This window comes from Triticum dicoccoides, chromosome 4B (assembly GCF_002162155.2).
Source record: "Triticum dicoccoides isolate Atlit2015 ecotype Zavitan chromosome 4B, WEW_v2.0, whole genome shotgun sequence".
Lineage (NCBI taxonomy): Eukaryota > Viridiplantae > Streptophyta > Magnoliopsida > Poales > Poaceae > Triticum > Triticum dicoccoides.
The window spans coordinates 419,818,854-419,843,945 of NC_041387.1; positions in this window are offsets into that span (position 1 = coordinate 419,818,854).

Consider the following 25,092-nt stretch of genomic DNA (forward strand, 5'->3'; position numbering starts at 1 on the left):
CGCTGCCCGAGGCCGCCCTCAGCCTTACCGCCGCCGCCCGAGGCCGCCCTCAACGTCACCATCGGCGCCCTCCGCCTCACCGCCGCCCGAGCCCACCCAGGACCGCCGCTACCCATGCACGAGCCCGCCCTCTTCGCCCCTGCCTCCGTCACTGAGCACCTCCCCGCCACCGTCTCTCCCCTCTCTGTAAGTCCCCCACCCCTCCCCCGGCTCCTCTCTCTCTGCATTTTAGAGAAAAAATTAGTAGAGAAAAAGTTAGTTTATAGCAAAAAATTTAGTTTAGAGCAAAGGATGTTAAGTAGTAGATGTTAGAGCAAAAATTAGTTTAGAGCAAAAAATTTGGTTTACAACAAAAGTTAGTTAGGGCAGTAGGGTTTAATTAGGGTAGATGCTGCTTGTATAGTATATAGTGATACTAGTAGATGTTAATTAGGTTAGGGCAATAGTGGTACTAGTATATGTTAATTAGATGTTTTTCAGTTAGGGCACTAGAGTTTTGCTAGGTTAATTAGGTTAGTAGTGCTTCTAGTAGTAGTGGTACAGTAGGTTAATTAGGTGATGTTAAATGAATAACCTAAATGAATGAAATTAGTAGTTAACTGAAACTTTTTTCCTTTCATCATTACAGAGCACTAAATTTAACTGAATTTTGTTCTATTAGTAGTTAAATGAATTTTCTTCTACACTTTGTTTTTGAATTAGCTTGTGAAATTTGGACATGTGGTTGCTCGTGTATATTTGGACATGTGTTGCGGTGTCGAAGGGGGATATTTGAACACTGTTAGCAGGGAATGGTGCTGAGTGGCCTATGTTTTGCCGGAATGTTGATTCATTTCTGTTCCGGCAAATTCCAGGTTCTCGATTTGTCCACTTTTTAGCAAAGGTCATGCCCAAATTTTCCGTGAATTTCGGCATGACTTGTGCTACAAACTAGGACATATCGAGTGCCCGGGATTCGCCGCACCAGGAAGGAGTCAACATTCTTGCAAAACAATAGGCCTTTTTTATGTCATTATTCATTTTGTTATGTCTAGAATTAATTGACTAGATTTAATCATAGGAAACATGGCTAGCAACGATGAAGGATAGGGTTCTGGTGATTGTGACAACGTCTACCGGGCGGCAGACGAAATTTTTAGCCTTACCGACGATCAACCGATGTTGTTGCTGGGCCCACCGGTGGCATCGGGGACTGAGACCGACACGTAGACTGGTGCTGAGACTAAGACCGGCGCTAAGACTCAGACCAGCATCGAGACCGGCGCTGAGACTGAGACCGGTGCTGCCTCGAGGAGCGGAGCCAGTGTAGAACCGAAAGCAAAGAGGCAACGGCTTACTAACAAACTCAGGACTACTAGACTGGTGGTCACGGAGGTGGACGACGGCATTTTTGAGCCAAAGGCGCCCGAGGAAGCGCGTCGATGCTACGTCAATCAAATAGGCTGCATCGTACGGACAACCGCCACCATCAACGATGAGAAACTACAGAAGATAGAAAATATGAGGAGCTCCCTCCTAAAGAAGTTTCACCAAATATTCTTGTTCCCAGGCCGGAATGAGAAGGATTATGAAGATCCAGGCGAGGACCCGACAATGAAGAAGATAAACAAACACGCCATGACCAAGTTTTGCGACGCGTTGGCCGCCTGGAAAACTCGAGTGAAAGCAAGGATCATCAACAAGAAGGAACCCTAGTCCGAGATTGTAAAGGATAATCCAACAATCACGGAAGAGCAGTTTCAAATATTCAAGGAGGCTTGCGAGGCCGAAGCTGCCAAAAAAAAAGTCTAAGTACATGAAGGGGCTTCAAGAGAGGAACATTGGGAGCCACCACCTCGGAAGCCGTGGTTACGGCGGAAAGAGGTCCAAATGGGCCAAGGAGGATGCGGAAGCCGCGAGTCTGGGCATCCCAGACCCCTTGGTGGATTTCACTGTCCCGCAGGAGCGTGACGTCCTGAGGGCCCGGCACCGTTGGGACCCAGTGAAGAAGGTTTACGAGACAATACTGGTCATTACGGAGTTCATGAGACTGCTGGTAATTTTAGTTTCTGATCAATTCGACTGCTCCCGCACCTGCTCCCGCACCAGCTCCCGCACCGACTCCTGCACCGGACGTGCTCGGTGGTGCCTCATCTTTGGCTGAGCTCGACGCCCTCACAGTATCTGTCACACCGGCCCCCTTCAATATAAATGTATAATCTCGCGTTTTCGTTGCCTTTCGGATGTCTCACGTCGCAGACTTTTCTTTACAGGCCAACGAAACCCCGTGCACCATATTGTACACCATCGGTGACCAGAAGGTGGACGTGGGGAAGGCGATGATAATGGAGCCGAAGGAACCATTGTTCCACAGCCGGCCGATCCCCCCGAACGTCTTCAAGGTTTCCGTGGCTAGTGTCAAACCGGGCCACGAGAATTTGCCTCCTCTAATACTAGTGGGGGATGACGACGAGACCCCGCGGCGGCTTGGTGATTGTTGCAATGGGTGGGTCCTGTTGTGGCCAAAGAGTCTGCTTCGTCTGGAGGCGGCCGGGAGCACACCCACGAGCACACAGCCTCAGCAAGGTATGAACATCAACACCCCACCTACCCAATTAGCATCGGGTGTCGGGTTGGGTGATAGCGGACGGGGTAAGGAGGAGGCTCCATTAGTCGCTGATGACGTCACCATGGATGAGGATGAGGATGACGATGGCGCTGAACAGTATGTCTATACTAGCGCCTCCTCAGGGTTTGAGCGTCATGAGTCGGTGCCTGAATTACCATCTCAACGTATTATGGACGACCTTCCGGTAGTAAAGAAGTCTAGGAAGAGAGCGAGGAAAGGCAAAAAAAGCTGATTCTATGATCCAGCCGCCTCAACAGCCTCGGCTTCAGGACCGTATAGATATCCTCGATGCAGATAAATGGCATATCCACGGTCAACCAATCCTTCCTGCAACAGCGCTACGGGCCAGATTCGGCGATCTAAGGAGACTTCATGATGATGTGCTGCGGGTAGAGAAAGGCCTCATCGCCTTGAAAGATCCAGGATACCCACTCTACGTGGTTAACATTCCGCGGCAAATGTCATACGTCGACAGCTTCCCCGCGGATAAGTTCTTCCTCCAATTCGATTACATATTTGACATGTTTCACGTGAAGAAGCTGGATTTTACGTTTGTCTGCCTTTATGCCTTGCACATGAACTACATCATCGGGGTTGAGCAGATATCTCATATCTGTGTCGTTGACCCGTACTACATGCACGAGGGCTTATGGGGAGTCTGTGCAAAGCATAGTGAATACGCGAGGGATTACATCGTCAGTTTCATGCTCGCCAATAAGGACAAGGAGGCGATTCTCATGCCTTATCATCCCGTGTAAGTCATCCGCGCTGCTATCCTTCCTTCGATTTCAATAATTCATTTACACGGTGGAGGCTAATTAATTTGAGGTGTACTTATTTTGCGCAGCGGCGGGCGCGCCGTCCTCATCATCCTCTACCCCGATTCTCCCACGCTCTTTACTTGGACTCATTGAAGAACATTCACAAAAAGGATTACACCCACATCAAAGATGTTCTCGACAGTGCTAAGTTTCACTACCAAGCAAGGGGTGGAGAGGTTAGGGACAAGAAGAGAAGGGGCGGTAGGGTCGCCTTCAGCCATAAGACCGACTTCTGCTGCATCCAGCAACCGAACGATTCTCTTAATGATGGATTCTATGTCCTACACCACATGCTGGAGTACAGACGGGATCACCAGAACCTTCGCATGTCACCTAGATCTAGCGATGCCCATATTCTGCAATGGGCAAAGGACATAGGAGATATTGAGGATCATCGACTTCGAGCTGAGTTCTACAACATCCAGCACGAACTTGCCCAAATCATCATGAAGGAGGTCGTCGGAAAAATAGGGATGTTCTACGGAGAAGGACAAATGTCGCGGGAAGACGTCCGAACATGGATAGCCTCTCAGCGTCTCGACATGAAGCCTTTCACTAAGCTCGAGGACTATCTCCCTGACATGGATGGATGGCACGACATGGTGGAGTGATTGTCGATATATGACAATGTGTCCGTTTGTTCCATACTTTCTGTATGACAAAACTTTGAGTTATGCATGGTGAAACTTTATTTGTGATGTAATTAAACCCTCCTCCTCCTCGACTAGCGAAAATCACTCTAGTTAGGGCATTTTTGGTACGATTAACTTTGTTATTTATGCTTATGATATGTTGTTTCTATTTTTGCCAAGTTTGTCTCTTTCTGTTGCTCAACTATATATGTTGCATATCATCGACTCATGTGACAATGCAGGTGCATAGATCATAGATGGCGAAGAAGTGCTACGCCAGGAGTATATATACGACAAGTGGCCAGAGTGTCAGGCCCAGGTGTACCGGTTTCCGGTTTCTGAGCGACATGCAGTAGTTAGTTTAGGTTCACGCTAATGCGAGAGAGGGATACGAACTCATGTACTCAAAGTGATAGCTCTTCTCGTGTATATCATTGTTTAGATGGATGACGATGTATTTGCAAGTAATCGAGACTTGTATCGCTATTTTCGAGATGATGACGAGAGACCACTTTGTGTTGGATGATGATTATGATGATGACATGATTTGATGAGACTAATTGTATGTATATGCTATGATTACATTTGTATGTGTATGATATGCTAAAGATTATTGTATAAAACCTATTCAAATACAAAACAAATACAAAACAAATATGCAGGGAAAAAAACTAATAAAACTAGTAGTAGCGAGGGGGGAAATTTAGCAGTAGCGCCGCCTTACCAGTAGCGCTTCCCCGTAAACAGCGCTGCAGATAATATCAGCAGTGCCCTTTTCTAAAGAGCGCTACAACTATTCATGTATAGTAGTAGCGTGGTACAACAAGCGCTACTGCTATACGTTAGCTGGAGCGCCTTATTACTAGCGCCGGTCCCCGCGCTACTAAGAGGCCCAAAACCCGCGCTGCTGCTAGGCTTTTCCCTAGTAGTGTACAACTATGAGAATATGCAACTTCCGCTTATTGGAGGAACACTTTGTGTGCTACCAAACATCACAACGTAACTGGGTGATTATAAAGGAGCTCTACAGGTGTCTCCAAAGGTACATGTTGGGTTGGCGTATTTCGAGATTAGGTTTTGTCACTCCGATTGTCAGAGAGGTATCTCTGGGCCCTCTCGGTAATGCACATCACTATAAGCCTTGCAAGCAATGTAGCTAGTGAGTTAGTTACGGAATGATGCATTACGTAACGAGTAAAGAGACTTGCTGGTAACGAGATTGAACTAGGTATTGGATACCGACGATCGAATCTCGGGCAAGTAACATACCGATGACAAAGGGAATAATGTATGTTGTTATGCGGTTTGACCGATAAAGATCTTTATAGAATATGTAGGAGCCTCGAAATGGTCGAAGTTTGTTTTGATGTTCCGAAGTTTGTTTGGAGTCCTGGATGAGATTACAGACATGATGAGGAGTCTCGAAATGGTCGAGACATGACGATTGATATATTTGAAGCCTATATTTGGATATCGGAAGTGTTCCGGGCGAAATCGGGATTTTACCGGAGTACCGGGAGGTTACCGAACCCCCCGGGGGGCTTAATGGACCTACATGGGCCTTAGTGGAGAAGAGGAGAGGAGGCAAGGGCTGGGCTGCGCGCCCCTCCCCCCCTAGTCCGAATAGGACAAGGAGAGGGGGGCGGCGCTGATACGTCTCCAACGTATCTATAATTTTTGATTGCTCCATGCTACTTTATGTACTGTTTTGGACTATATTGGGCTTTATTTTCCACTTTTATATTACTTTTGGGACTAACCTATTAACCGGAAATGCAGCCTAGAATTGTTGTTTTTTTTGCTTTTTTCAGTATTTCAAAGAAACAGAATATCAAACGGAGTCCAAACGGAATGAAACCTTCGCGATCATGATTTTCCAACCGAACGTGACCCAGGAGACTTGGACCCTACTCGAAGCAGTGCTCGAGGAGGTCACGAGGGTGGAGGGCGCGCCCCCCTACCTCGTGGGCCCCTCGGAGCTCCACCGACGTACTCCTTCCTCCTATATATACCTACGTATCCCCGAACGATCAGAACAGGAGCCAAAAACCTAATTCCACTGCCACAACCTTCTGTATCCACGAGATCCCATCTTGGGGCCTGTTCCGGAGCTCCGCCGGAGGGGGCATCCACCATGGAGGGCTTCTACATCATCACCATAGCCCCTTCGATGAAGTGTGAGTAGTTTACTTCAGACCTTCGGGTCCATAGCTAGTAGCTAGATGGCTTCTTCTCTCTTTTTGGATCTCAATACAATGTTCTCCCCCTCTCTCATGGAGATCTATTCGATGTAATCTTCTTTTTGCGATGTGTTTGTTGAGATCGATGAATTGTGGGTTTATGATCCAGTATTATCTATGGAAAATATTTGATTCTTCTCTGAATTCTTTTATGTATGATTGAGTTATCTTTGCAAGTCTCTTCGAATTATCCTTTTTGGTTTGGCCAACTAGATTGGTAGTTCTTGCAATGGGAGAAGTGCTTAGCTTTGGGTTCAATCTTGCGGTGTCCTTACTCAGTGACAGAAAGAGTTGTAAGGCACGTATTGTATTGTTGACATCGAGGATAACAAGATGGGGTTTTATCATATTGCATGAATTTATCCCTCTACATCATGTCATCTTGCTTACGGTGTTACTCTATTTTTACTTAATACTCTAGATGCATGCTGGATAGCGGTCGATGAGTGGAGTAATAGTAGTAGATGCAGAATCGTTTCGATCTACTTGTTTTGGACGTGATGCCTATATACATGATCATTGTCTAGATATACTCATAACTATGCTCAATTCTGTCAATTGCTCAACAGTAATTTGTTCACCCATCGTGGAATATCTATGCTCTTGAGAGAAGCCACTAGTGAAACCTATGGCCCCCGGGTCTATTCTCATCATATCAATCTATATCACTTTATTTACTTGCTTTGTTTTTTACTTTACCTTTACTTTTTACTTTGCATCTATCTATCAAAAATACCAAAAATATTATCTCTATCAGATCTCACTCTCGTAAGTGCCCGTGAAGGGATTGACAACCCCTAAGAGTTGGTTGCGAGTTGCTATCGTTTTGTGTAGGTACGAGGGACTTGTGCGTGGTCTCCTACTGGATTGATACCTTGGTTCTCAAAAACTGAGGGAAATACTTACGCTACTTTACTGCATCATCCTCTCCTCTTCGGGGAAATCCAACGCAATGCTCAAGAGGTAGCAAGAAGAATTTCTGGTGCCGTTGTCGGGGAGGCTCACGCAAGCAAGTCAACTATACCAAGTACCCATCGCAATCCCTATCTCTCGCATTACATTATTTGCCATTTTCCTCTCGTTTTCCTCTCCCCCACTTCACCCTTGCCGTTTTATTTGCCCTCTCTTTCCCAATCTCCTCTTCTCTTTCCCGTTTGCCTTTTCCCGTTGCCTTTCTGTTTGCTCGTGTGTTAGTTTGCTTGTCATCATGACTAGTTTCATATCGTCTCCATTATCTCCCAAGAATGAGGTCTTAAATTTTAAACAAAGGGAGGGAGAAAATCTAAAAGATGCTTGGTATAGAATTTGCAATGCTCAAAATAAATCTACCAGGAAGCAATCTACCTCAGTTCTTTTCGCAATTTTTACGTAGGTGCTAATCCTTGGTATAGATATATCCTTGATACCATTACCGGAGGGAATTTTTTGGGTAGCCATACTTTTGATTCTTATAATGCCTTAATAGATATATTTGGCTCACCGCCCCTTTTGATTAATGGAACTACGTTAACTTTGGAGCATGTTATGCAAAGGCTTGAAGCTATTGAAAATAAGTTGCTACCATCGAATCAATTGAAAATCTTGACAAAAAGATCCACAATTAAATTACCCAATATGGATCTAAGGTAGGAATGACTTTGAAAAATATTAAAGAAAAAGAACCCCTTGTTAATGAAAAAATAATTCTAGATTCCACAAGAATCGATAAACTTGAGGGTATCATTACCAACTTGGGAACCGCTTTTTCTTCCGTTCAAAACACTCCAAGTTCTTCTACTAAAAATACTAAGCTTATTTATGTTCCTAATAATAAGGGTGAATCATCTAGTAAGGAAACTGCGGATCTTAAATCTATAAGTGTTCATCCCGATCTTTTTACCATCATTAAGGAACAATTTGCTATAGATGAATTCTTTGATCTTTTGCCTGAAAATTTGTCAATCACTAGGAAGAAAGAAAATTCTAAAGAAAGTAAATGCCTCATTGAAGAATTGCCTACCAAAGATGGCAATAGCTAGATCTATCCTTGCTTTTATGCCTAGCTTGGGGCGTTAAACGATAGCGCTTGTTGGGAGGCAACCCAATTTTATTTTGTGTTTTGTGTTTTTGCTTCTGTTTAGGAATAAATAATCCATCTACCTTCTGTTTGGGTGTGGTTTTATGTTTAGTTTAGTGTTTGTGCCAAGTAGGACCTATAGGATAACCTACGATGATAGTTGATTTGATTCTGCTAAAAAACAGAAACTTTGCGCGCACGAATTTAGTTATGATAAATTGCAGGAACGTGCTTTTGCGTTGATTATTTTCGCTGCTGATCAAAAAACAAATTTTCCAGGACTTCCTATTTTGGTAGAATTTTTAGAGTTCCAGAAGTTTGCGTTAGTTACAGATTGCTACAGACTGTTCTGTTTTTGACAGATTCTGTTTTTCGTGTGTTGTTTGCTTATTTTCATGAATCTATGGCTAGTAAATTAGTTTTGGGTGAATTCTTTTGATGGATTATGGAGCAAGGAGTGGCAAGAGCCTAAGCTTGGGGATGCCCATGGCACCCCCAAGATAATCCAAGGCCACCAAAAAGTCAAAGCTTGGGGATGCCCCGGAAGGCATCCCCTCTTTCGTCCACTTCCATCGGTAATTTACTTGGAGCTATATTTTTATTCACCAACATGATATGTGTTTTGCTTGGAGCGTCTTGTATTATTTGTGTCTTTGCTTGTTAGTCTACCACAATCATCCTTGCTGTACACACCTTTTGAGAGAGCCATACATGAATTGGAATTTGTTAGAATACTCTATGTGCTTCACTTATATCTTTTGAGCTTGATAGTTTTGCTCATAGTACTTCACTTATATCTTTTGAGCGTGATAATTTTTTCTCTAGTACTTCACTTAGATCTTTTAGAGCACGGTGGTGGATTTGTTTTAAAGAAACTATTTGATCTCTCATGCTTCACTTATATTATTTTGAGAGTCTTTAATAGCATGGTAATTTGCTTAATGTTAATATACTTGGTGTTCAAGATATGTGAAACTTTCTTTTGAAGTGAATTGAATACTAAGATAAGTTTGATGCTTGATAATTGTTTTGAGATATGGAGGTGATAATATCAAAGTCGTGCTAGTTGGGTGATTATGAATTTGAGAAATAGTTGTGTTGAAGTTTGCAAGTCCCGTAGCATGCACGTATGGTTAAAGTTGTGTAACAAATTTGAAACATGAAGTGTACCTGGCTTGTGCATCCTTATGAGTGGCGGTCGGGGACGAGCGATGGTCTTTTCCTACCAATCTATCCCCCTAGGAGCATGCATGTAGTACTTGATTTTTGATGACTTCTAAATTTTTGCAATAAGTATATGAGTTCTTTTGACTAATGTTGAGTCCATGGATTATACGCACTCTCACCTTTCCACCTCTGCTAGCCTCTTCGGTACCGTGCATTGCCCTTTCTCACCTTGAGAGTTGGCGCAAACTTCGCCCGGTGCATCCAAACCCCGTGATACGATACACTCTATCACACATAAACCTCCTTATATCTTCCTCAAAACAGCCACCATACCTACCTATCATGGCATTTCCATAGCCATTCCGAGATATATTGCCATGCAACTTCCACCATCATCATCATGACATACATTACTTTTGTCATATTGCCATTGCATGATCTTGTAGTTGACATCGTATTTGTGTCAAAGCCACCATGCATTATTTTCCATACATGTCACTCTTGATTCATTGCACCATCCCGGTACACCGCCGGAGGCATTCATATAGTCATATCTTGTTCTAAGTTTCGAGTTGTAATCCTTATGTTGTAATCAATAGAAGTGTGATGATCATCATTATTAGAGCATTGCCCAAATAAAAAAAAGAGAAAGGCCAAAAAGAAAAAAAGAAAGGCCCAAAAAAATAAAAAATAAAAAGGGCAATGCTACTATCTCTTTTTCCACACTTGTGCTTCAAAGTAGCACCTTGTTCTTCATGTAGTGAGTCTCATGTATTGTGCTTTAAAGTAGCACCTTGTTCCTCACGTAGTGAGTCTCATAAGTTGTCCTTTTTATACTAGTGGGAATTTTTCATTATAGAACTTGGCTTGTATATTCCTACGATGGGTTTCCTCAAATGCCCTAGGTCTTCGTGAGCAAGCAAGTTGGATGCACACCCACTAGTTTTCTTTTGTTGAGCATTCATAGCTCTAGTGCATCCGTTGCATGGCAATCCCTACTCCTCATGTTGACATCAATTGATGGGCATCTCCATAGTCCATTAATTAGCCTCGTCAATGTGAGACTTTGTCCTTTTTGTCTTCTCCACACAATCCCCATCATCATATTCTATTCCACCCATAGTGCTATATCCATGGCTCACGCTCATGTATTGCGTGAAGGTTGAAAAAGTTTGAAATTATTTAAGTATGAAACAATTGTTTGGCTTGTCATCGGGGGTATAGAAGTTGGGAACATCTTTGTGTGACGAAAATGAAGCATAGCCTAACTATATGATTTTGTAGGGATGAACTTTCTTTTGCCATGTTATTTTGAGAAGACATGATTGCTTTGATTAGTATGCTTGAAGTATTATTATTTTTGTGTCAATATGAACTTTTGTCTTGAATCTTTCGGATCTGAATATTCATATCACAATTAAGAAGATTTACATTGAAATGATGCCAAAGTATCACTCCGCATCAAAAATTCTTTTTTATCATTTACCTACTCGAGGACAAGCAGGAATTAAGCTTGGGGATGCCTGATACATCTCCAACGTATCTATAATTTTTGATTGCTCCATGCTACTTTATCTACTGTTTTGGACTATATTGGGCTTTATTTTCCACTTTTATATTACTTTTGGGACTAACCTATTAACCGAAGGCCCAGCCCAGAATTGCTATTTTTCCTTTTTCAGTATTTCAAAGAAACAGAATATCAAACAAAGTCCAAACGGAATGAAACCTTCGGGATCGTGATTTTCCAACCGAACGTGACCCAGGAGACTTGGACCCTACTCCAAGCAGTGCCCGAGGAGGTCACGAGGGTGGAGGGCGCGCCCCCTGGGCGCGCCCTCCTACCTCGTGGGCCCCTCGGAGCTCCACCGACGTACTCCTTCCTCCTATATATACCTACGTATCCCCGAACGATCAGAACAGGAGCCAAAAACCTAATTCCACCGCCGCAACCTTCTGTATCCACGAGAACCCATCTTGGGGCCTGATCCGGAGCTCCGCCGGAGGGGGCATCCACCATGGAGGGCTTCTACATCATCACCATAGCCCCTCCAATGAAGTGTGAGTAGTTTACTTCAGACCTTTGGGTCCATAGCTAGTAGCTAGATGGCTTCTTCTCTCTTGTTGGATCTCAATACAATGTTCTCCCCCTCTCTCGTGGAGATCTATTCGATGTAATCTTCTTTTTGCGGTGTGTTTGTTGAGACCGATGAATTGTGGGTTTATGATCCAGTATTATCTATGGAAAATATTTGATTATTCTCGGAATTCTTTTATGTATGATTGAGTTATCTTTGCAAGTCTCTTCGAATTATCCTTTTTGGTTTGGCCAACTAGATTGGTAGTTCTTGCAATGGGAGAAGTGCTTAGCTTTGGGTTCAATCTTGCGGTGTCCTTACTCGGTGACGGAAAGAGTTGCAAGGCACGTATTGTATTGTTGACATCGAGGATAACAAGATGTTTTTTTATTATATTGCATGAATTTATCCCTCTACATCATGTCATCTTGCTTACGGCCTTACTCTGTTTTTACTTAATACTCTAGATGCATGCTGGATAGCGGTCGATGAGTGGAGTAATAGTAGTAGATGCATAATCATTTCGATCTACTTGTTTTGGACATGATGCCTATATACATGATCATTGCCTAGATATACTCATAACTATGCTCAATTTTGTCAATTGCTCAATAGTAATTTGTTCACCCACCGTAGAATATCTATGCTCTTGAGAGAAGCCACTAGTGAAACCTATGGCCCCTGGGTCTATTCTCATCATATCAATCTATATCACTTTATTTACTTGCTTTGTTTTTACTTTACCTTTACTTTTTACTTTGCATCTATCTATCAAAAATACCAAAAATATTATCTCTATCAGATCTCACTCTCGTAAGTGATCGTGAAGGGATTGACAACCCCTAAGCGTTGGTTGCGAGTTGCTATCGTTTTGTGTAGGTACGAGGGACTTGTGCGTGGTCTCCTACTGGATTGATACCTTGGTTCTCAAAAACTGAGGGAAATACTTACGCTACTTTACTGCATCATCCTCTCCTCTTCGGGGAAATCCAACGCAGTGCTCAAGAGGTAGCAGGCGCCCCCCGTTCCTTCCTCTCTCCCTTCTCCTTCCCCCCTTATCCTAGTCCAACAAGGAAGGAGGGAGTCCTACTCCCGGTGGGAGTAGGACTCCCCTTGGCGCGCCCCCTCCCCCTGGCTCCTTTATATACGGGGGTAGGGGGCACCTCTAGACACAACAATTGATCTCTTGATCTCTTAGCCGTGTGCGGTGCCCCCCTCCACCATCGTCCTCCTCGATAATATTGTAGTGGTGCTTAGGCGAAGCCCTGCGATGGTAGAACATCAAGATCGTCTCCACGCCGTCGTGCTGACGGAACTCTTCCCCGACATTCTACTGAATCGGAGTACGGGGATCGTCATTGAGCTGAACGTGTGAGTTTTGGTGCTTGATCGGCCGGGCCATGAAGACGTACGACTACATCAACCGCGTTGTTCTAACGCTTCCGCTTTTTGTCTACGAGGGTACATGGACAACACTCTCCCCTCTCGTTGCTATGCATCACCATGATCTTGCGTGTGCGTAGGAATTTTTTTGAAATTACTATGTTCCCCAATAGTGGTATCAGAGCCAGGTTTTATGCGTAGATGTTATATGCACAAGTAGAACACAAGTGAGTTGTGGGCGATACAAGTCATACTGCTTACCAACATGTCATACTTTAGTTCGGCGGTATTGTTGGATGAAGCGGCCCGGACCGACATTACGCGTACGCTTATGCGAGACTTGTTCTACCGATGTGATTTGCACACAGGTGGCTGGCGGGTGTCTGTTTCTTCAACTTTAGTTGAACCGAGTGTGGCTATGCCCAGTCCTTGCGAAGGTTAAAACAACACTAACTTGACGAACTATTGTTGTGGTTTTGATGCGTAGGTAAGAACGGTTCTTGCTCAGCCCTTAGCAGCCAAGTAAAATTTGCAACAACAAAGTAGAGGACGTCTAACTTGTTTTTGCAGGGCATGTTGTGATGTGATATGGTCAAGACGTGATGCTATATTTTATTGTATGAGACGATCATGTTTTGTAACCGAGTTATCGGCAACTGGCAGGAGCCATATGGTTGTTGCTTTATTGTATGAAATGCAAACGCCCTATAATTGCTTTACTTTATTACTAAGCAGTAGCGGTAGTCGTAGAAGCAATAGATAGCGTAACGACAATGATGCTATGATGAAGATCAAGGTGTCAAGCCGGTGACGATGGTGATCACGATGGTGCTTCGCAGATGGAGATCACAAGCACAAGATGATGATGGCCATATCATATCACTTATATTGATTGCATGTGATGTTTATCCTTTATGCATCTTATCTTGCTTTGATTGACGATAGCATTTTAAGATGATCTCTCACTAATTATCAAGAAGTGTTCTCCCTGAGTATGCACCATTGCGAAAGTTCTTCATGCTAAGACACCACGTGATGATCGGGTGTGATAGGCTCTACGTTCAAATACAACGGGTGCAAAACAGTTGCACACGCAGAATACTCAGGTTAAACTTGACGAGCCTAGCATATACAGATATGGCCTCGGAACACGAAGACCGAAAGATCGAACGTGAATCATATAGTAGATATGATCAACATAGTGATGTTCACCATTGAAACTACTCCATCTCACATGATGATCGGACATGGTTTAGTTGATTTGGATCACGTGATCACTTAGATGACTAGAGATATGTCTGTCTAAGTGGGAGTTCTTTAGTAAATATGATTAATTGAACTTAAATTTATCATGAACTTAGTACCTGATAGTATTTTGCTTGCCTATGTTTGTTGTAGATAGATGGCTCGTGCTGTTGTTCCATGGAATTTTAATGCGTTCCTTGAGAAAGCTAAGTTGAAAGATGATGGTAGCAATTACTCGGACTGGGTCCATAACTTGAGGATTATCCTCATTGCTGCACAGAAGAATTACGTCCTGGAAGCACCGCTGGGTGCCAGGGCTGCTGCAAGTGCAACTGACGATGTTAAGAACGTCTGGCAGAGCAAAGCTGATGACTACTCGATAGTTTAGTGTGCCATGCTTTACGGTTTAGAACCGGGTCTTCAACAATGTTTTGAACGTCATGGAGCATATGAGATGTTCCAGGAGTTTAAGTTAATATTTCAAGAAAATGACCGGATTGAGATATATGAAGTCTTCAATAAGTTCTATAGCTGTAAAATGGAGGAGAATAGTTCTGTCAGTGAACATATACTCAAAATGTCTGGGTATAATAATCACTTGATTCAACTGGGAGTTAATCTTCCTGATGAAAGTGTCATTGATAGAATTCTTCAATCACTGCCACCAAGCTACAAGAGCTTCGTGATGAACTATAATATGCAAGGGATGGACAAGACTATTCCCGAGCTCTTCGCAATGCTAAAGGCTACGGAGGCAGAAATCAAGAAGGAGCATCAAGTGTTGATGGTCAATAAGACCACTAGTTTCAAGAAAAAGGGTAAAGGGAAGAAGAAGGGGAACTTCAAGAAGAACAACAAGCAAGTTGCCGCTCAAGAGAAGAAACCCAAATCTGGACCTAAGCCTGAGACTGAGTGTTTCTACTGCAAGCAGACTGGTCACTGGAAGCAGAACTGCCCCAAGTATTTGACAGATAAGAAGGATGACAAGGTGAACAAAGGTATATGTGATATACATGTTATTGATGTGTACCTTACTAATGCTCGCAGTCTGGGTATTTGATACTGGTTCTGTTGCTAATATTTGCAACTCGAAACAGGGACTACGGATTAAGCGAAGATTGGCTAAGGACGAGGTGACGATGCACATGGGAAATGGTTCCAAAGTCGATGTGATCGCGGTCGGCACGCTACCTCTACATATACCTTCGGGATTAGTTTTAGACCTGAATAATTGTTATTTGGTGCCAGCGTTAAGCATGAACATTATATCTGGATCTTGTTTGATGCAAGACGGTTATTCATTTAAATCTGAGAATAATGGCTATTCTATTTATATGAGTAATATCTTTTATGGTCCTGCACCCTTGAAGAGTGGTCTATTTTTATTAAATCTCGATAGTAGTGATACACATATTCATAATGTTGAAGCCAAAAGATGCAGAGTTGATAATGATAGTGCAACTTATTTGTGGCACTGCCGTTTAGGTCATATTGGTGTAAAGCGCATGAAGAAACTCCATACTGATGGACTTCTGGAATCACTTGATTATGAATCACTTGGTACTTGCGAACCATGCCTCATGGGCAAGATGACTAAAATGCCGTTCTTCGGAACTATGGAGCGAGCAACTGATTTGTTGGAAATCATACATACTGATGTATGTGGTCCGATGAATATTGAGGCTCTCGGCGGGTATCGTTATTTTATCACCTTCACAGATGATTTGAGCAGATATGGGTATATCTACTTGATGAAACACAAGTCTGAAACATTTGAAAAGTTCAAAGAATTTCAGAGTGAAGTGGAAAATCATCGTAACAAGAAAATAAAGTTTCTACGATCTGATCGTGGAGGAGAATATTTGAGTTACGAGTTTGGTTTACATTTGAAGCAGTGCGGAATAGTTTCGCAACTCACGCCACCCGGAACACCACAACGAAATGGTGTGTCCGAACGTCGTAATCGTACTTTACTAGATATGGTACGATCTATGATGTCTCTTACTGATTTACCGCTCTCGTTTTGGGGTTATGCTTTAGAGACGGCCACATTCAGGTTAAATAGCGCACCACCAAAATCCATTGAGACGAGGCCTTATGAACTGTGGTTTGGCAAGAAACCAAAGTTGTCATTTCTTAAAGTTTGGGGCTGCGATGCTTATGTGAAGAAACTTCAACCAGATAAGCTCGAACCCAAAACGGAGAAATGTGTCTTCATAGGATACCCAAAAGAGACTATTGGGTACACCTTCTATCACGGATCTGAGGGCAAGATTTTTGTTGCTAAATTCGGATCCTTTCTAGAGAAGGAGTTTCTCTCGAAAGAAGTGAGTGGGAGGAAAGTAGAACTTGATGAGGTAACTGTACCTACTCCCTTATTGGAAAGTAGTTCATCACAAGAATCGGTTCTTGTGACAACTACACCAATCAGTGAGGAAGCTAATGATATTGATCATGAAACTTCAGATCAAGTTACTACTGAACCTCGTAGGTCAACCAGAGTAAGATCCGCACCAGAGTGGTACGGTAATCCTATTTTGGAAGTCATGTTACTAGACCATGGCGAACCTACGAACTATGAGGAAGCGATGATGAGCCCAGATTCCGCAAAATGGCTTGAGGCCATGAAATCTGAGATGGGATCCATGTATGAGAACAAAGTATGGACTTTGGTTGACTTTCCCGATGATCGGCAAGCCATCGAGAATAAATGGATCTTCAAGAAGAAGACTGACGCTGATGGTAATGTAACTGTCTACAAAGCTCGACTTGTTGCGAAAGGTTTTCGACAAGTTCAAGGGGTTGACTACGATGAGACTTTCTCACCCGTAGCGATGCTTAAGTCTGTCCGAATCATGTTAGCAATTGCCGCATTTTATAATTATGAAATATGGCAAATGGATGTCAAAACTGCATTCCTGAATGGATTTCTAGAAGAAGAGTTGTATATGATGCAACCAGAAGGTTTTGTCGATCCAAAAGGTTCTAACAAAGTGTGCAAGCTCCAGCGATCCATTTATGGACTGGTGCAAGCCTCTCGGAGTTGGAATTAACGCTTTGATAGTGTGATCAAAGCATATGGTTTTATACAGACTTTTGGAGAAGCCTGTATTTACAAGAAAGTGAGTGGGAGCTCTATAGTATTTCTGATATTATATGTAGATGACATATTATTAATTGGAAATGATATAGAATTTCTGGATAGCATAAAGGGATACTTGAATAAAAGTTTTCGATGAAAGACCTCGGTGAAGCTGCTTACATATTGGGCATCAAGATCTATAGAGATAGATCAAGACTTCCACAAAGCACATACCTTGATAATGTTTTAAAAAATTTCAAAATGGATCAGGCAAAGAAAGGGTTCTTGCCTGTATTACAAGGTGTGAAGTTGAGTCAGACTCAATGGCCGACCACAACAGAAGATAGAGAGAAATTGAAAGATGTTCCCTATGCTTTAGCCATAGGCTCTATCATGTATGCAACGCTGTGTACCAGACCTGACGTATGCTTAGCAATAAGTTTGGCAGGGAGGTACCAAAGTAATCCAGGAGTGGATCACTAGACAGCGGTCAAGAACATCCTGAAATACCTGAAAAGGACTAAGGATATGTTTCTCGTTTATGGAGGTGACAAAGAGCTAGTCGTAAATGGTTACGTCGATGCAAGCTTTGACACTGATCCGGACGATTCTAAATCGCAAACCGGATACGTGTTTATATTGAACGGTGGAGCTGTCAGTTGGTGTAGTTCTAAACAAAGCGTCGTGGCGGGATCTACATGTGAAGCGGAGTACATTGCTGCTTCGGAAGCAGCAAATGAAGGAGTCTGGATGAAGGAGTTCATTTCCGATCTAGGTGTCATACCTAGTGCATCGGGACCAATGAAGATCTTCTGTGACAATACTGGTGCAATTGCCTTGGCAAAGGAATCCAAATTTCACAAGAGGACCAAGCACATCAAGAGACGCTTCAATTCCATCCGGGACCAAGTCCAGGTGGGAGACATAGAGATTTGCAAGATACATACGGATCTGTATGTTGCAGACCCATTGACTAAGCCTCTTCCACGAGAAAAACATGATCAGCACCAAGACTCCATGGGTGTTAGAATCATTACTATGTAATCTAGATTATTGACAATAGTGCAAGTGGGAGACTGAAGGAAATATGCCCTAGAGGCAATAATAAAGTTATTATTTATTTCCTCATATCATGATAAATGTTTATTATTCATGCTAGAATTGTATTAACCGGAAACATGATACATGTGTGAATACATAGACAAACTTAATGTCACTAGTATGCCTCTACTTGACTAGCTCATTAATCAAAGATGGTTATGTTTCCTAACCATAGACATGAGTTGTCATTTGATTAATGGGATCACATCATTAGGAGAATGATGTGATTGACTTGACCCATTCTGTTAGCTTAGCACTTGATTGTTTAGTATGTTGCTATTGCTTTCTTCATGACTTATACAAGTTCCTACAACTATGAGATTATGCAACTCCCGTTTACTGGAGGAACACTTTGTGTTCTACCAAACATCACAACGTAACTGGGTGATTATAAAGGAGCTCTACATGTGTCTCCAAAGGTACATGTTGGGTTGGCGTATTTCGAGATTAGGTTTTGTCACTCTAATTGTCGGAGAGGTATCTCTGGGCCCTCTCAGTAATGCACATCACTATAAGCCTTGCAAGCAATGTAGCTAATGAATTAGTTATGGAATGATGCATTACATAACGAGTAAAGAGACTTGTCGGTAACGAGATTGAACTAGGTATTGGATACCGACGATCGAATCTCGGGCAAGTAACATACCGATGACAAAGGGAACAATGTATGTTGTTATGCGGTTTGACCGATAAAGATCTTCATAGAATATGTAGGAGCCAATATGAGCATCCAGGTTCCGCTATTAGTTATTGACCGGAAACGTGTCTCGGTCATGTCTACATAGTTCTTGAACCCGTAGGGTCCGCACGCTTCAAGTTTCGATTATAGTTATATTATGAGTTTATGAGTTTTGATGTACCGAAGTTTGTTCGAAGTCCCGCATGAGATTACGGAGATGACGAGGAGTCTCGAAATGGTCGAGACATGAAGATTGATATATTGGAAGCCTATATTTGGATATCGGAAGTGTTCCGGGTGAAATCGGGATTTTACCAGAGTACCGGGAGGTTACCGGAATCCCCCGGGGGCTTAATGGACCTACATGGGCCTTAGTGGAGAAGAGGAGAGGAGGCAAGGGCTGGGCCGTGATGACCCGCAAGTATACGGGATAGTTGTAGCCTCTTTCGATAAGTAAGAGTGTCCAACTCAACGAGGAGCTAAAGGTAGAACAAATATTCTCTCAAGTCCTATCGGCCACTGATACGACTCTACGCACGCTTGACGTTCGCTTTACCTAGAACAAGTATGAAACTAGAAGTACTTTGTAGGTGTGATAGGATAGGTTTGCAAGATAATAAAGAACACGTAAATATAAACTAGGGGCTGTTTAGATAAAGATGCAATAAAGTAAGTATTAGTAGAGAGCTTTTTGTTATGAGAAAGTTATTTGTCCAAGGCAATCGATAACTAGACCGGTAATCACTATTGCAATTCTATTTGAGGGAGAGGCATAAGCTAACATACTTTCTCTACTTGGATCATATGCACTTATGATCGGAACTCTAGCAAGCGTCCGCAACTACTAAAGATTCACTAAGGTAAAACCCAACCATAGCATTAAAGTATCAAGTCCCCTTTATCCCATACGCAAACAACCTACTTACTCGGGTCTGTGCTTCTGTCACTCACGCCACCCACCATAAGCAAATCATAAACATATTGCAAACCCTACAACGGGAATCCCTCACGCATGTGCGACACGGAGGTCACAATAGGACAACACCAATAATAAAACATGCAACTCAAACCAATCACGATCATCAATTAACCCATAGGACAAAACGGATCTACTCAAACATCATAAGATAGCCATACATCATTGGGAAATAATATATAGCATTGAGCACCATGTTTAAGTAGATATTATAGCGGGTAAGAGAGAGGTTACACCGCTGCATAGAGGGGGGAAGAGTTGGTGATGAAGGCGGTGAAGTTGTTGGTGAAGATCGCGGTGATGATGATGGCCCCGGGCGCCGTTCCGGCGCCACCGGAAGAAAGGGGGAGAGAGCCCTCCTTATTCTTATTCTTCCTTGACCTCCTCCCTAGATAGGAGAAGGGTTTCCCCTCTGGTTCTTGGCTCCCATGGCGTGGGAGGGGCGAGAGCCCCTCCAAGATTGGATCTATCTCTCTGTTTCTGTGTTCCCAGATTCTACCCCTTCACCGTTTCTTTAATATCCGGAGATCTGTAACTCCGATTGGGCTGAATCTTTCGCCCAGATCTTTCTCATAAAATTAGCTTTCTTGCAGCAAAAGAAGAGCGTCAACCGCCTTACGGGGGGCCCAGGAGAGTCCAGGGCACGCCTGCCTCCCTGGGGTGCGCCCCCTATCTCCTGGCCCCCTCGGGCACCGTCTCGCGTTGATTTTACTCCCAAAAATCACAAATATTCCAAAATAATTGTCTGTCCGTTTTTATCCCATTTGGATTCCGTTTGATATTGGGTTTCTGTGAAACAAAAAACATGCAACAGACAGGAACTGGCACTGGGCACTGGATCAATATGTTAGTCCCAAAAAATAGTATAAAAATTTGCCAAAAGTATATAAAAGTTGAATAATATTGGCATGGAACAATCAAAAATTATAGATACGACGGAGACGTATCAACATCCCCAAGCTTAATTCCTGCTCGTCCTCGAGTAGGTAAATGATAAAAAAGATAATTTTTGATGTGGAATGCTACCTAGCATAATCTTGATCATATGTCTAATCATGGCATGAATATTAAGACACGAGTGATTTAACGCAATAGTCTATCATTTGACATAAAAACAATAATACTTCGAGCGTACCAATAAAATAATCATGTCTTTTCAAAACAACAAGGCCAAAGCAAGCTTATCCCTACAAAATCATATAGTTTGGCCATGCTTCATTTTCGTCACACAAAATGCCCCCATCATGCACAACCCCGATGACAAGCCGGGCAATTGGTTCATACTTTTTAACGCGCTTTAGCTTTTTCAACCCTCACGCAATGCATGAGCGCAAGGCATGGATATAGCACTATAGGTGGAATATAATATAATGATGGAGGTTATGTGGAGAAGACAAAAAGGAGAAAGTCTCACATCGACGCGGCTAATCAACGGGCTATGGAGATGCCCATCAATTGATGTCAATGCGAGGAGTAGGGATTGCCATGCAACGGATGCACTAAGAGCTATAAGTGTATGAAAGCTCAACAAAAGAAAACTAAGTGGGTGTGCATCCAACTTTCTTGCTCATGAAGACCTAGGGCATTTGAGGAAGCCCATTGTTGGAATATACAAGCGAAGTTCTATAATGAAAATTCCCACTAGTATATGAAAGTGATAACACAGGAGACTCTCTATATAAAGAACATGGTGCTACTCTGAAGCACAAGTGTGGAAAAAGGATAGTAACATTGCCCCTTTTCTTTTTCTTTTTCTTTTTTTTGTTTTTTTCGGTGTGCTTTTTTTGGCCCCCTTTTTTATTTAGGCTTCTTTGGCCTTTTCTTTTTTTCCTTTTTTCTTTTTTTATGGGGCAATGTTCTATAATGATGGTCATCACACTTTTATTTACTTACAACCCAATATTACAAAGATACTAGAACAAAGATATGACTCTATATGAATGCCGCCGGCGGTGTACCGGGATGTGCAATGATCTAGCGTAGCAATGACATCAAAAAACGGACAAGCCATGTAAACATCATGCTAGCTATCTTACGATCATGCAAGGAAATATGACAATGAATGCTCAAGTCATGTATATGATGATGATGGAAGTTGCATGGCAATATATCTCAGAATGGCTATGGAAATGACATGATAGGTAGGTATTGTGGCTGTTTTGAGGAAGATATAATGAGGCTTATGTGTGATAGAGCGTATTGTATCACGGGGTTTGGATGCACCAGCGAAGTTTGCACCAACTCTCGAGGTGAGAAAGGGCAATGCACGGTACCGAAGAGGCTAGCAATGATGGAAAGGTAAAAGTGTGTATAATCCATGGACTCACATTAGTCATAAAGAACTCATATACTTATTGCAAAAGTTTATTAGCCCTCGAAGAAAAGTACTACTACGCATGCTCCTAGGGGGATAGATTGGTAGGAAAAGACCATCGCTCGTCCCCGACCGCCACTCATAAGGAAGACAATCAAAGAAACACCCCATGCTTCAAATTTGTCACACAACGGTTACCATACGCGCATGCTATGGGACTTGCAAACCTCAACACAAGTGTCTATACAATCCACACCCACCCACTAGCATGACTCTAATATAACCACCTTTATATCGCAAAACTATTGCAAGGAATCAAACATATCATATTCAGCGATCTACAAGTTTATGTAGGATTTTATGACTAACCATGTGAATGACCAATTCCTGTCATCTCTCTAAATAGATATAAGTGAAGCAAGAGAGTTTAATTCTTTCTACAAAAGATATGCCCACGCTCTAACAATTATAAGTGAAGCAAAAGAGCATTCTACAAATGGCGGTTTTCTATGTAAAGGGAAACAGGCAATCCAAACTTCAAATGATATAAGTGAAGCACATGAAGCATTCTATAAAGCCACACTCAAAAGATATAAGTGAAGTGCAATGAGCATTCTATAAATCAACGAAGGACTATCCCATACCATCATGGTGCATAAAATAAAAATGAAAACTAAATGCAAAAGACGCTCCAAGACTTGCACATATCGCACGAACGAAACGAATATGAAAACATACCGATACTTGTTGAAGAAAGAGGGGATGCCTTCCGGGGCATCCCCAAGCTTAGACGCTTGAGTCTCCTTGAATATTTACTTGGGGTGCCTCGGGCATCCCCAAGCTTGAGCTCTTGCCTCTCTTCCTTTTCCTCATATCGAGACCTCCTCGTTTAGACACTTCATCCACACAAAACTTCAACAGAAAACTCGGTAAGATCCGTTAGTATAATAAAGCAAATCACCACTCTAAGTACTGTTGAAAACCAGTTCATATTTTGTTTTTGAATTGTGTCTACTGTAATATAACTTTTCCATGGCTTAATCCACTAATATAAATTGATAGATTCATCAAAACAAGTAAACTATGCATCAAAAACAGAATCTGTCAAAAACAGAACAGTCTGTAGCAATCTGAACATCCACCATACTTATGGTACCCCAAAAATTCTACCAAAATTAGGAAAAATAAACAAGTTTCATAGCAAGACAGTGCAAAATGAATCAGAACCAATTGACGTTCTAGTTAAAAATGTGAAATCGCGCACTACAGCCAAAGTTTCTGTCCTGCACCGTACAAACCAACAAGCATTGTAAACATCCTAAAGGCAGACCTTAGCACATTATTTTTATAATACAATGGAATTATACAAGGGGATAATTATTTTTGATGAAAAGTTTCTGTAATCAAGATTCACAAAGTTTCCGTGAGCATGAACAAAGTTCAAGGACCTCTCCCACTTCAACAATGCTTGTCTTTCTCACTTTCACTTTCCTGTTTTGAAAAGTTTTAGGTTCCCCTCTTTACTTTTTTGTTTTTAAACTATATGAAAGCACTCAACAGAAATAAATGACTCTCTAAAACTTTCGGGTTGTCTCCCTGGCAGCGCTTTCTTTAAAGCCATTAAGCTAGGCATATAGTGCTCAAGCAATGGATCCACCCGGATCCCAAGGTATATCAAAGCCAATTTTAATTAACAATGATTTGTAATTTAGTAGTGAGCACAAAGTATTTATATCAAGAAACAAAAAAGTCTAACTCCCTTCCTATGCATCGGCATGTCATAAAAGAACAATTCATGCACACCAAGTAAAGGCCAATGCATAGTATAAGCAGTTTCTTGCAATTCTATTGTGTTGGAAACATAGAGAGGTGGAGACATAGTTCCTCTCTCGTAATAATTGCAAGTAGGAGCAGCAAGCACATGCATATTATATCTATTAAAATCATCATGTGCAATAGTAAGAGGCAACCCATCAATATAATCCTTAATAAGCACAAACTTCTCCAATATAGTGTAGTCGGGAGAATTCAAAAAAATAATAGGACTATCATGTGTGGGTGCAATAGCAACAATTTCATGTTTAACATAAGGAACTATAGCAAGTTCATCTCCATAAGCATCATTCATATTGGCATCTTGGCCACAAGCATAGCAAGCATCATCAAAAAGGGATATTTCAAGAGAATCAACGGGATCATAACAATCACCATAGCAATCATCCTTCGGTAAGCACGAAGGGGAATTAAACAATGTATGAGTTGAAGAGTTACTCTCATTAGAAGGTGGGCACGGGTGATCAATCCGCTCTTCCTCCTTTTGTTCTTCGCTCTCCTCATCATCTTTTTCATCCAATGAGCTCACAGTTTCATCAATTTCTTCTTCCATAGCTTCCTGCAAAATATTAGTCTCTTCTTGGACAGCGGAGACTTCCTCAATAAATGCATTAATATAGTAATTGTATTCGTAATTTTCATAGCAATATCTAAGTATAGCAAGATTTTCAGGCCTATAAACATCATCATCTAAAGCTTCATACTTTTCAAACAAAGATTCAATTTCATAAGCAGCCTTAAAAGCAACAAATTCTTCTATTTGTTCCACATCATAGTAATCATATATACCATTAGCATAAGAAGCTAAGGTTTCATTATCATTAAATTTGCATGGAAAGGGAAGGTGTGGAGCCTTCATCCTAGAGCAACAAGTAAT